This window comes from Vespa mandarinia, chromosome 22 (genome assembly GCF_050613455.1).
Source record: "Vespa mandarinia isolate Hongniang chromosome 22, ASM5061345v1, whole genome shotgun sequence".
NCBI lineage: Eukaryota > Metazoa > Arthropoda > Insecta > Hymenoptera > Vespidae > Vespa > Vespa mandarinia.
The window spans coordinates 1,907,501-1,920,000 of NC_140831.1; the positions used below are offsets into that span (position 1 = coordinate 1,907,501).

The 12,500-nt window shown below is 31.1% G+C and overlaps 1 protein-coding gene across 6 annotated transcripts in view; it reads left to right on the plus strand.

Annotated features, from left to right (window-relative positions):
• The window catches only part of Imp (IGF-II mRNA-binding protein), a 105,553-nt gene that overhangs the window by 36,088 nt on the left and 56,965 nt on the right, over window positions 1–12,500 (plus strand). The window lies entirely within an intron of this gene.

Here is a 12,500-nt window from a genome sequence, read left to right on the forward strand (position 1 = left end):
ATCGTTAATGGCAAATTATATCGTCAAGACGATATATTCTCGAGGGTTTTTTTTTTTTTATTTTTATTTTTTTTTATATATACATATATATATATATATATATAAATATTTTGTTTGTATTTCGTATGAATAGAGAAATAATAGAAAATAATAGAAAAATAAGAATTAAGGGAATAGAGAGAGAAACTGAGAGAATTAATGAAAGAGATAGATAGAGATAGAGATAGGTAGAGAGAAAGAGAGAGAGAGAGAGAGAGAGAGAGAGAGAGAGAGAGAGAGAGAGAGAAAACAGTAAAAGATTTGGAAGGAAATTTTGTCGAGGATTTATTAACCGTTTCTTTTCGATCGTCGGACGATAAACATAAAGCGTAAGCGAACGTTGAACTCTGTCGAGGTCGTCTTACGTACGAACTTCCTCGTGTCATTTAGAAACTCGTGTTCTCTCTCTCTCTCTGTCTCTGTCTACTTTAATGCTATCATCTATCGTCTATTACTTAAATGTGTCCTCTGTATAACTATATATAATATATATTATTGTCTTTCTTTCTCTCTCTCTCTCTCTCTCTCTCTCTCTCTCTCTCTCTCTCTCTCTCTCTCTCTCTCTCTCTCTCTCTCTCTATGCGACTCGTTGAAAACAGAAGACAAAATAAAGCTTTTGTAAGAGAATGGCGCGAGTTTGTATGTTACGATTAACAGCGATCTATGGGGTTCCTATACGATTTCGGATGAGATAAGAAACGAGGTATCGTGATGTTGTGATGGTGGTAATGATAATGATGGTTATTGTTTTGATGATGAAGGAAAAAGAGAAGACGCGAGGTATGCCGTTTTATTATTTTTTTTTTTCTTTTCTTTTTTTCGTACGACGCGGAAAATTCATCGTTAACGAGCCAATTATTTTATTTTCTAATCGAAGAAAAAAAATAATATATTGTCCTTGTGTGTACGAACAGTTCTTGTATTATTTGTATTATTTGTAAGCGTTTATACGAACGAGCGAGAGCAAGCAAGCGTAGCGTGTGTGTGTGTATGTTTGTGTGTATGCGCGCGCGTTTCCACGAATTATCGAATCGTATCGCTTTTCGTTATCGTCTTTCGTCGGTTACAGATAAAAGAGAAAAATACGTGACTTTTATCAGTTTTTTTTCTTTTTTTTTATTTTTTTTTTTTTTTTTTTTTTTTTTTGGGGAAAGAAAGAAAAAAGAGAGAGAGAGAGAGAGAGAGAGAAGAATTAATTTGTCTAATTTCTATCTTCGTCACTCCTTTTGTATTCTTGTTTTCGCGTTAAAACACTTTTCGCAAAGAATTTGGGATAATACGATAATATCAAAAATACGTGACTTTTATCAGTTTTTCAGGAAAAGAAAGAAGCTAGAGAGAGAAAGGGAGAAAGGGAGAAATTTGTCTGGATTCTTTAATCTATTATCTTTATTTTCAAGCTACTGAAAATTGAAAGTTTTCATTAATTTCAAGGAAAAAATTAGAAACATTTATATTATCAAATTTTTTTTTTTTTTGTTCTCTCTATCTATCTCTCACTATCTCTTTTTAAAACGATCACCTTTTATCATTCTAATATCGCGGTTCGATCGTTCGTCAAATACGCTTGCGAACGATCACGTGATTGTTGAAGATTTTTGTGTGGAAATAAAAAAGAAAAAGAAAAGTAATAATAAATAAATAAAAAAAAAAAAAAAAAATAAAAAAAAAAATAAAAATAAAAGAGAGAAAAAAAAGCATTCGAAGAACATTGAGAAAACGTGAACGTGAAATGATATTCTTTGGATCTTAATTTTTTTTCTTTTTTTTTTTCTCTCTCTCTCTCTATCTCTCTCTCTCTCTCTCTCTCTAAGATTTTTCATCGCGTATCTATCTTTTCGCGCAATAGTTTTGAGAAGTATCGAGAACAACGATATCGTTTAAAATTTGATATTGACCGAAAGCGCGTTTAGTTTCAATTGATAATAATATTTTCGATGTGTTATCGTTCGTAGCACTTTATGATTATATTCCCTGATCGAAAAGTATTCCGGTGGATTTTTTCATTTTATTTTTTCTTTCTTTCTTTTCTTTCCTTTTTCTTTTTTCTTTTCTTTTCTTTTCTTTTCTCTCTTTTTTTTTTTTTTTAAATCCACACCGTCGCGTTATATTTCGATTATAATTAATTATCTTTTTTTCCTCTTCTATTTCTTCTACTATTTCTTTTGAGACTCGATCGATAATACTTTCAATATTTTAGATATAATGAAATTTTGGTTAGTAGAAGGATGTGGAGAGGTGGTGGAAGGAGCAGGGGGAGTGGATGGGTGATAGAGTTTGGCGGTTCGATTAAGGAGATAATATTTTTAATATTTAAAATATGTTCGCGCGTTAGCGAAACAACATTTTTTGATTTGCGAAGAGGTGAATAATTCATTCGTAGAAAAAGAGAGAGAAATAGAGAGAACTAGAGAGAAATAGAGAGAAATAGAAAGAGAGAGAGAATGAGAGAATAGGATGATCAATTCGATGGAGAGATGTGGGAGAAGAGAGGAGAAAAATACTAGTAGTAGTAGTAGTAGTAGTAGTAGTAGTAGTTGTAGTTGGCAGGGACTAGTAAAGTCATCGACCTTGTAAGTCATCGACGACGATAAGAAAGAAAAAGAGAGAGAGAGAGAGAGAAAGAGAAACACTGTTTCTTTTAGCTTCGTGCGGTTCCGCGATGGTTCCTCGAGAATATAATATATATATATATGTATATTGTGTGTGTGTGTGTGTGTATTGCGTATGTCGCCGCGTCGGCCATGGCCTTGGTGCGTATCGCACGTGGCACGGGTTCTCTCGTCCCTGAAATTCTCCTCCGTCCTCCTCGCGAGCTCCTCCTCTTCGTTCTCCTCCTCTTCGTTCTCCTCCTCTTCCTCCTTCTTCTCCTTCTCCTCTTCTTCCATCTCCTCCTCTTCCATCTCCTCCTCTTCCTCCTCCTCCTCCTCCTCCTTCTCCTTCGATCGTCGCAGCAAGCAAGCAAGCTAGGAAGCCGACCGATGATAGGCTGTCCTCCTAAACTGGCGGGAAATGAAAATCCAACGTTAGAGTTGGTTTGGTTAGTTGGTACGCGTAATATTTAATAGTAGTAGTCATTGTTAGGTCGTTGCCCGATATCCGCCAATTGACGTGTTCCTTTTCTTAAATATATATATATATATATATATATATATATATATATATGTATATTTATCTGGGTAATCTATGTTCGTATCTAAAACTACTTAAGTTAAATCGTATGAGGTAGAATGAACTATAAATAATATTTAACAGTGGTGACGAGAAAAAGAAGAGAACTAAAGTAAAGGGAAAATAATTGAAAAGGAGAGAAAATTATAGAAAGAAAGAAAAAAAATTGAAAATTCAGTCATATATATATATATATGTATATATATAATCTATTCCTAATAAAATATGTTGTTATTAATACTATTAATATTTTATTATTATTATTATTATTATTATTATTATTTGAGATTATTAATTCGATCAATATGGCTTTTTATGAATTCTCATTTATTATTAGAAGAATAATTATTAGTTACATTCACTGGTATATATATATATATATATATATATATATATATATATGTGTTTGTATCATTATAGCGCCGTTAATTAATTTATTTCTTTTCTTTTTCTATTTTTCCTTCTTTTTTTCCTTTTTTTTTTTTATTTTTTTAATAATCGGTACGACGGTTTTTGCGCAAGGTAAAGATGATTAATCGTTCGTTCAAAAGTTAAGTTAGACTATGCTCGAAGACAAGGTCGAATATCACTACGGTCTTTTCTATCTCACTTTCTCTTACTCTTATTTCTCTTTTTCTATGTATATATATATTTATGTATTTTTCTCATTATTTTCGCTCTTTAATTCTTTTGTATTTTTTTTTTTCTCTTTTTTCTATGGCATCACCCTTTTGTTTTTCCTTGTCCTTCAATATACATTTGGCTAAATTAAAAAATGCATAGAAACTCCATGATTAATATTTTATATCTCTCTCGTTGTTTTTGACGACGAAAGGAGAGAGATCGCGTTAGATTGCGTTCTATCTCTCTCTCTCTCTCTCTTTCCTTCTCTATCCCTATCTCTTTTTCTCTTCTCGCGTGCGTCATCTTCGACCAAGAACAGCGTGTATTTAACACTCAAAATAGTAAGAACGCTCTAGGAATTCAGTATCTCTTGTAAAAATAATATCGTGCGTGTTCCGACGTAGAAACTAAAAGGATTAAATAAGAGAAAACAAGATAAAAAGGAAAAAAAAAAGAAAAATATTATAGAAATAGAAGTTTGGACTTAACGATCAAACGATTATTATCTTTGATTTAACGTAAACCAACCATAAAATACTAAAGTACGTTTCATTCTCTTTTTCTTTCTTCTTAAGGATACAATATCCAATGACGTAATATTTTTTTTTCCTTCTTCCCCCTTCGTGTTTTCAATATTTCTTTCCCATCTTCGTTTCTTCTCTTTCTTTATTCGTCGGTCTTATCTAGAAAGAAAAAAAAAACAAACAAACAAATAAACAAACAATAAGAAAAAAGATTGTATTAGATATGTGTTTTATCTTAAAAAGGGAAAATTATCTTGTTTAGGACAATGGCTTTGTCCATTTCGTTATCTTTTTTTTTCTTCTCTTTCTCTCTCTCTCTCTCTCTCTCTCCCCCTTCTCCTCGTTTTCGACGTTTCTTAGAAGAGATTTCTTATACGCGTCATCATTTTTAAAGAAAATAAAATTCGTGAAAAAATTCCATTCGTCATGTTTTTTTTTTTTTTTTTTTTTTTTTTTTTTAGGTTAAGACATTTGAAAAAAATTAATGTTTTCCTATCGTCCCTTCCTTTTCCTTTCTTTCTCATTATCATTTCTTTTTCCTCATTATTTTTATTTATCTCATGATAAATATTCTTTACAATGAAATATCTAAATATTATTCATACGTTTAAAAGATCGACTAAAATCTGTTATAACGTATTAACGACACTTCATGAATCTGTCCGCCATTTTGTAACTCCGCTCGTAGACATACTTACTCAGCTATTTACTTATGTTATCCTTATCGCCTTAATCGCCATTTTGTGTTTATCATCGATTGATAGAAAAATTTCTTTTTCTCGTTTATAACTATTATTAAGTTTTTTTTTTGTTAATACAAAGAGCTAAAAACAATCATTGCGACAACTCGAAAATGTTAAAGGTGAAAGGAAAAAAGTTCATAGAAAAATAAATTTCTAAAATCGTATATGCCGGTTAAAGTCGTATCAGATCCGCCATTTTGTGCGTTCTCCATTGGAAAACTCTGAGGGTCGATTAAAAGCCCGCATAATTTTTCTTAGCTTTCATTTCTTTTCTTTCTCATTTTATTTCGTCATTTCTTTTTTTTTTTTTGTTTCTTTTATTTTCTTTTATTTTCTTTCCATTGGATTTTCAAACGCGTCAATCGCAACTAAACTTTCAGATTGAAAATGTAAGATCGTTAGATCGATGGAATTTTTACACGAAAGCTATTATTCATTATTTTATTTTCTATTTCCTCTTTTTTTTTTTTTTTTGTTTGTATTCTTTTTTTCTTTAATATATGCAAGACGACGATAATATTATGGGATATAAAATTCTCGAAGAGAAACGTAAAAAAGGAGAAAGGAATTAAAACAAAATGAAACAAAAGAAATGAAACAAACAAACAAATAAACGTATAAATGAAAAGGGGAAAAAAGTATTATTAATCCTTCATGGTTTTACTTTGAACGAAAAAGTTTTTAAAATAAATGGATATAATAATATATTCGTAGACATTTTTCTTTCGGAATATGGAATGAACAAAAGTTACGCTCGAAAAAAAAAACGTATATAGTCAATGGAAAATTCCACTGGAATATATAAGTATGGGAAAGAGAGAGAAAGAGAGAGAGAGAAAGAAAGAAAGAAAGAAAGAAAGAGAAAGAATCTTCTTTACTGCGCGCGTGCGTACATACACCCGCACTTCGTTCTCTCTCACTCACTCTCTCTCACTCACTCACTCTCTCTCACTCACTCACTCACTCTCTCTCACTCACTCACTCACTCTCTCTCACTCACTCACTCTCTCACTCACTCACTCACTCTCTCTCACTCACTCACTCTCTCACTCACTCACTCTCTCACTCACTCACTCTCTCACTCACTCACTCTCTCACTCACTCACTCACTCTCTCACTCACTCACTCATTCACGCATTCACGCACTCGATGCGTACGCCGACTATGCGTAGTTGTACGTGGCTCTACCTTCTGGTGAAAACGCGCAATAGGCCTTTCCTCATTGAATGTCGGTAAAGTAGTTCGTCTTCTTCCTCCTGTGAAAATATGTATTTGTGTATGTGTATATATATATATATATATATATATATATATGCGTAGGCGCGGATCAGGTGGGGTAGGAGGAGGGTGGCCGCAAAGGGTAGAAAAGTTAGAAAAAAATGAAACAAGCTTGCACCAAAACTGCGCAATATTTAATATCTTATTAAATTTTTAATGAAACAGCATGATGGTGGGCGGTTAGGTGCGGGACAGGGGGAAAAAGAGAAAGTAGATATTTCGTGGATGAAAGGACGAGATTGAGTTAAGAAAAAAAAAAAATCTTATCTAGATTCTATATCTCGTTGAATTAGTTTTCTTTTTCTTTTATTATTTTTCTTTTTTTTTCTATTTATTTGTTTATTTTTTCTTTCTTTCTTTTTTTTTTTTTTTTTTTTTTATGTTATTTTTCGATAGAAACAATCGTTGAAGTATTGTCTAATAACAAACGTGGGCTTTGCCGAATAAAAGATAAATTGTATGATAAGGGGTGAAGGAGGAGGAGGAGGTTGAAGGTTGGTGGATAGGAAAAAGGAATAATGAATAAGAAACGAAATTATCTGTTTGTTTCATTCGTTTATCTATCGACATCGTTCGTTTTACTTTTTAATTTGTAGTTTTCGTATAATATATAAATTGTTACCTATAAAGATAAGTCTACGGATAAATATTCTAATCCATGAAAATAAAATTGATGTATTACCAAAGTCTTTCATTTTTTCTTGTGTAGTATATCGCGATGTCAAAAAAAAAAAAAAAAAAAAAAAGAAAACAAAATGAAAAAGAAAAAGGAGGACAATCGCCATAAGAGAAATCTCTAAATATCACTATATTTACGTTAATTACTTTTGTTATTAGTTTCGTTAATTATTATTTGTTATTAGTTTCGATAAAAATTAATCTCCCGTTGGTTTTTGTTAAAACTCGTAGAAAGGGAAATATATATATATATATATATATTTATTAGAAAGTAAATCGAACGATAATGGATAGAAAATAATTAAGAAAAATACTGTTTAACGTTCATTTGCCTTTATCACCGTCCATCTTAATTTCACTTAATTATTATCAAACATTAAAATATTTATAATATATCATTGAATTGTAATCGTTTGTTTAACCATCAATATATCCACGTTAAATATTTTCTAATCTATGAGAACAATGAAAGAGAAAGTTTTTCCTATGACCGTTCTTCCCCCCTCTCTCTCTCACTCTCTCCTCTCCTCTTGTAGCCCCTACTCCCCTTGTCAATCTTCAACTGGGCCCATTAGTTTTCTTTCTTTCTACCTTTTGGACATTGACATTATATTGATAAAGGAAAAAACGAAGAAAAGCATCGGGTTTCTTTTCTTTCTTCCTTATGGAAGAAAAAAAAAAAGGAAAAAAAAGAAAAAGAAAATAAATAAAAAAGAGAGAAAGAAAGAAAAAAAAAGAAAAAGAAAAAGAGGAACAAAAAAATCCCTTTTTGGGCTTTATCTATATCGATCTATATCTATCAATGGTTATATCCTATAGGCCAACAAAAACTACATAGGTATAATGTACACAGGCATTTACGAGCTTCTACGAAAGGTTATTTTCGACAAAAGATATTTCAGGTAGTTTGTCCCGAACCTTCGAAGAGCAACCATCTGCTCCTTGTTATCTTTCCTGGAACTTTTCACGAGGGATTTTCACGACAGCTGTCACTCTTTCTTTCTCTTTTCTCTTTTTTTTTCTTTTTTTTTTTTTTAGGCCTTCGAATTTCCCTTTGTTCAACCTATCGAATGGAAAGATATACCTATATATATATATACACGTCATTTATATATATGTATATATATATATCTGAGAAGGACAAAATGGCAGTCATGGCAGGCATGACGAATCGTTAAATGCACTTTAAATGAGTTTCGGGAACGTTATTTATTCTCTTGTGAGTGAATGGGCTTTAACCAAATGCCTTTCGAATATCGACAGTTTTCAGGAAAAGCTTTTGATATGTTAGGGTTGCCAGATGGTGGTCATTCGACTAACTTTCTCTTTTTTGCCTTTGTCGATCGCCGAAGATATGTCGATCGATTGGGGGAAATATATATGTATATATATGTGTGTGTGTGTGTGTACGTCCGAATATCTATAAGCTTCTAAGAATTTTTAAAAAGTTTTTTTTTTTTAAACGAACCATTTTAAACTAATCAACCAAAAATAAATAATCCGTACTATACATATATATCATTTTATTCGATTACATATAATTCATTGATCGTATTAAATTTAAATTGCATTAATATATCGATATATTTTATTCGATTGAAATTACAATAATTTTAACAATTAAATTGTAATTATTTAATTATAACATAATATTTATCAATCGTATAAATTTAGATAAAGTTATATATCTATGGGGATAATTTTTTCATTTTTTTTTTTCTTTTTTTTTTTTTTTTTTAATTTTATTAAATTTATATGAGTTAATTTTGTTCCTTTTTTTTTTTTTTCTTTTCTTTCTTCTTTTAATAAATAAAGCATTCTAATAAATAAATCGTAATTGTAAGTGTACGTTTACGTATGTACGTGTGTGTACGTTTGTGTGCATTTTTGTTTCTAATATGTACGTAGATATAATTATTGGCAAAAAAAAATCATATTCGCGAAAAAGTCATGAGATATCATTGCCGTAAAAATGGCGGCTCACTGGGGGGCTGCCACCGGCGGCGGCAGCGGCGGCGGCAGTGGCGGCGGCAGCGACGACGAAGACGACGTGTCGGCCATTTGCAAAACGAGCTTCCGATGCTTACGCGTTCGCATTAACATATACGCGAGTATAGCCGGTTCTTCTACCACCATTTTGTCGCTCGCCCGTTCATAAATACATATTTAATTAATTATTTATTTAATTCTTATTTTCATTGTTAACATTCGTTAACGTCAACGTTTATTCTCTATCATTAATTATAAATCAAATTAAATATCTTATAATAGCTTGTTATATTTTACTTGGGGGGAGGGTTTTTTTTTGTACTTTTTCCTTTTTTTTTTTTTTTTTTTTTTTTTTTTTAAATAATTGTCCATTTAATTTATTAGAAAATGTCGTTCGTTTATAAATTTTATTATATACCGTGCTTTTTTTCTTTTTATTTGTTTATTTATTTATTTTTTTTATTAGATTCTAATGAAAAATCAATATCTTTGCCATGCCATAAGATTAATATTGTTAATTGATATATAAGAAGATTGTTGATTAATTAAATATAATTTATATATAATATATTATAATTATACTAGTATAAATTATACTATGTATATATATATATATATGCGCGCACATACACGCACATCGAGCTTTACACATTTATACAATGTTTTTTATTTTTTTTTTTTAAATCGTTTCTTTTTATTATTATTGTTTTAGTTTATTTTATTTTTTCTTTTTTTTCTTTTTTTCAACAAAAAATCATGGATCATATAGAGTTAATAATTTAAAAGGATAGTAATCAAAGTGATAAAGGATAAAGGAACGAACAAAATAAGCAAACAAAAGACTTAACATTAATAATTAATATCATTAATTAATTTTATTCCGTTTGCAAATGAGAAGTAACAAAAAGATTAATAAAACAATGTTTCTTCGTCGATAAAACTCTTAGTAAACGGTAGCAAATTCCTTTCACGTGACTCGTCCTCTTTTTAGGTCGTTGTCTCATAAAAAAGAGAGAAAGAGAGAAATAGAAAGAGGGTGGGAGGGAGAGAGAGAGAAAGAGTATACGAGAGACGAATCGTTTAGGTGAAAAAAGATCCTGTCAGAGCGCATTAGCCTAAGTGATAATCGCGGAATTTCTCGTAGTCAGCTCTCAACGTTTGAATTTCTTTCTTGTTAGAGTTCCTTGTACCTTATTCTTTTCTTCTTTGTCTACTTCTTCTTCTTCTTCTTCTTCTTTGTCTATCTCTTCTTCCTCTTCTTTTTTTTCATTTTCTTCTTCTTTTTTTTTTTTTCATTTTTTCCTTCATATTTTTTCTTCATTTTTTTGACTTCATTTTTTTGCCCTCATTTTTGTCTTCATTCTTTTCTTCTTCCTTCTTCATATTTTTTCGTCATTTTTTGTCTTCATTTTTTCTTCCTTTTTTTCTTTTCTTCTTCTTCTTCTTCTTCGCAAGAGAAAGAGAGAAGAATGATAAGACAAAAAAAAAAAAAAAAAGAAAACTCGACTCTAGGATTTTTTTATTTTCTTTCTTTTTCTTTTTCCTTTACTCCGTACGAAAGGGACAAAGAATTAAATAAATAAAAAATAAAAAAAAAAAAAAAGAAAAAGAGAAAAAATAAAGAAATAAGGAAAAAAAAGAAAAAGAAAACAAAATGGGTTTGCGACATACGAATTGTTCGCGACTTTCGTTGTTATTCGACTATAGTCTTTCGCTGTTATCGCCATCAGATTCGTTCTCAGAAAGAGCATACGAAGCCAGCAACCTCGTAAGAGATAGAGAGAAAGAGAGATAGACAATTTCTATCTACGTTCACTGACCTCTCTCTTTCTCTCTCTCTCTCTCTCTCTCTTTCTCTTTCTCTTTTTTCTTTTATATATAACACATATACACGTACAATAAATGTTAATTCTTTGGTGGGCGTACCAAAGGAATAAATGTATATATATATATATATATAATTTTTTTTTTTTTATTAAGAACAGAATAATCTCTGTCGTTGTACTTTACTTATTATCGTATTTAATTAGATTATTATCATTTTTAACTTCGATAAAACGAAAGATACTTATATATATATATATATATGTATGTTATATACGCACATACTTTACGTTTATTACATATTTTTCGATGAACGAAAAAACAAAAATACCTAAAGAAAAGAATTCGTTCTCCCGTAATAAAGAAAGAAGATCGAAAAAAAAAAAAGAAAAAGAAACCTTTTCACGGCAATTCTACTTATAACGATAATTTCTCTATATATTTTGGAATACAGAAAGAACGTATGTGATAGAGACAGATAGATAGATAAACAGAGAAAAAGATGAACGAATGGACGAATAGAGAGACTAAGAGAGGGAGAAAGATAGAGAAAAGAGTAAGAGTATAAGAGAGATAGAGATAGAGAGTAGGTGGTTGAGTATTATGAGGCCTGCCCTAACACACAACCCACCCACTCCCACCCCCCAAACCTCCCCTACGAAATTTTAATTAAATTTCATAATCTCGAGACGACGCTGTCTCCTGCATTGTATGCAACAACCGGGACTTAAGCTTTTGTCATCAACCTAGTCGTCGTTTTCGTTCTCGTGGAATATGTTTATGCGATTTGTTGTCTCCCTTTTTAGTTATAATACTTTACTCACTCGCTCATTCACATACTCACTCGCTCGCTCGCTCGCTCACTCACTCACTCATTCATTCACTCGCTCATTCTAATTCACTCTCATTTATTCACTTACTCTTCTATCTCTATCATCACTCTTTCTCTCTCTTAAGCTCTTCTGCCTCAACTCGCGATGAACGTATGTATCACCGTGGTTGCATTTAATTAATTTCTAGTCGGCGTCCACCGGTAGTTCCATCGTCGAGATGCACTTTTTTTCTCTCTTTCTCTCTCTCCCTCTTGCTCTTTTTTTCTCTCTCTCCCTCTCCCTCTTACCATCCTATACCTCTCCCCCTCTTTGCTCTTTCATACTTCACTATTACATATCCTCATACCTCTATTATCCCTACGACTAAATAACGACGATCCCCCAAATTCGATTAAAGCCTACAAATCGGGTTTTCTCGCTCGTGCCGTTTAAGAGAGAATGCTACTTCCGCGTATTATACTTATGTACGTATAGATATATGCGTGTATGTGTGTCCGTCTGCATATATGTATGTATGTATGTGTGTGTATATTTATATATATATATATATATATATATATGTATGAATGTATATATCTGATTGATAAATTCAAAAATAATTGATGTTCATTATACGTAAAGAAGTTTGTTGCAATGAAAGTTATTACCGCTAATTTATCCAGTAAGAATTATTTGATGTGTTAAAGCAAAGTTAAAAAAAAAATTTTTTTCTTTTTTTCTTTTTTTTTTTTTTTTTTTTACGTTCATTTCTTTGTTAAAAAATGTTTCGTGAAATATCTTTATTTCGTATGTTCGTT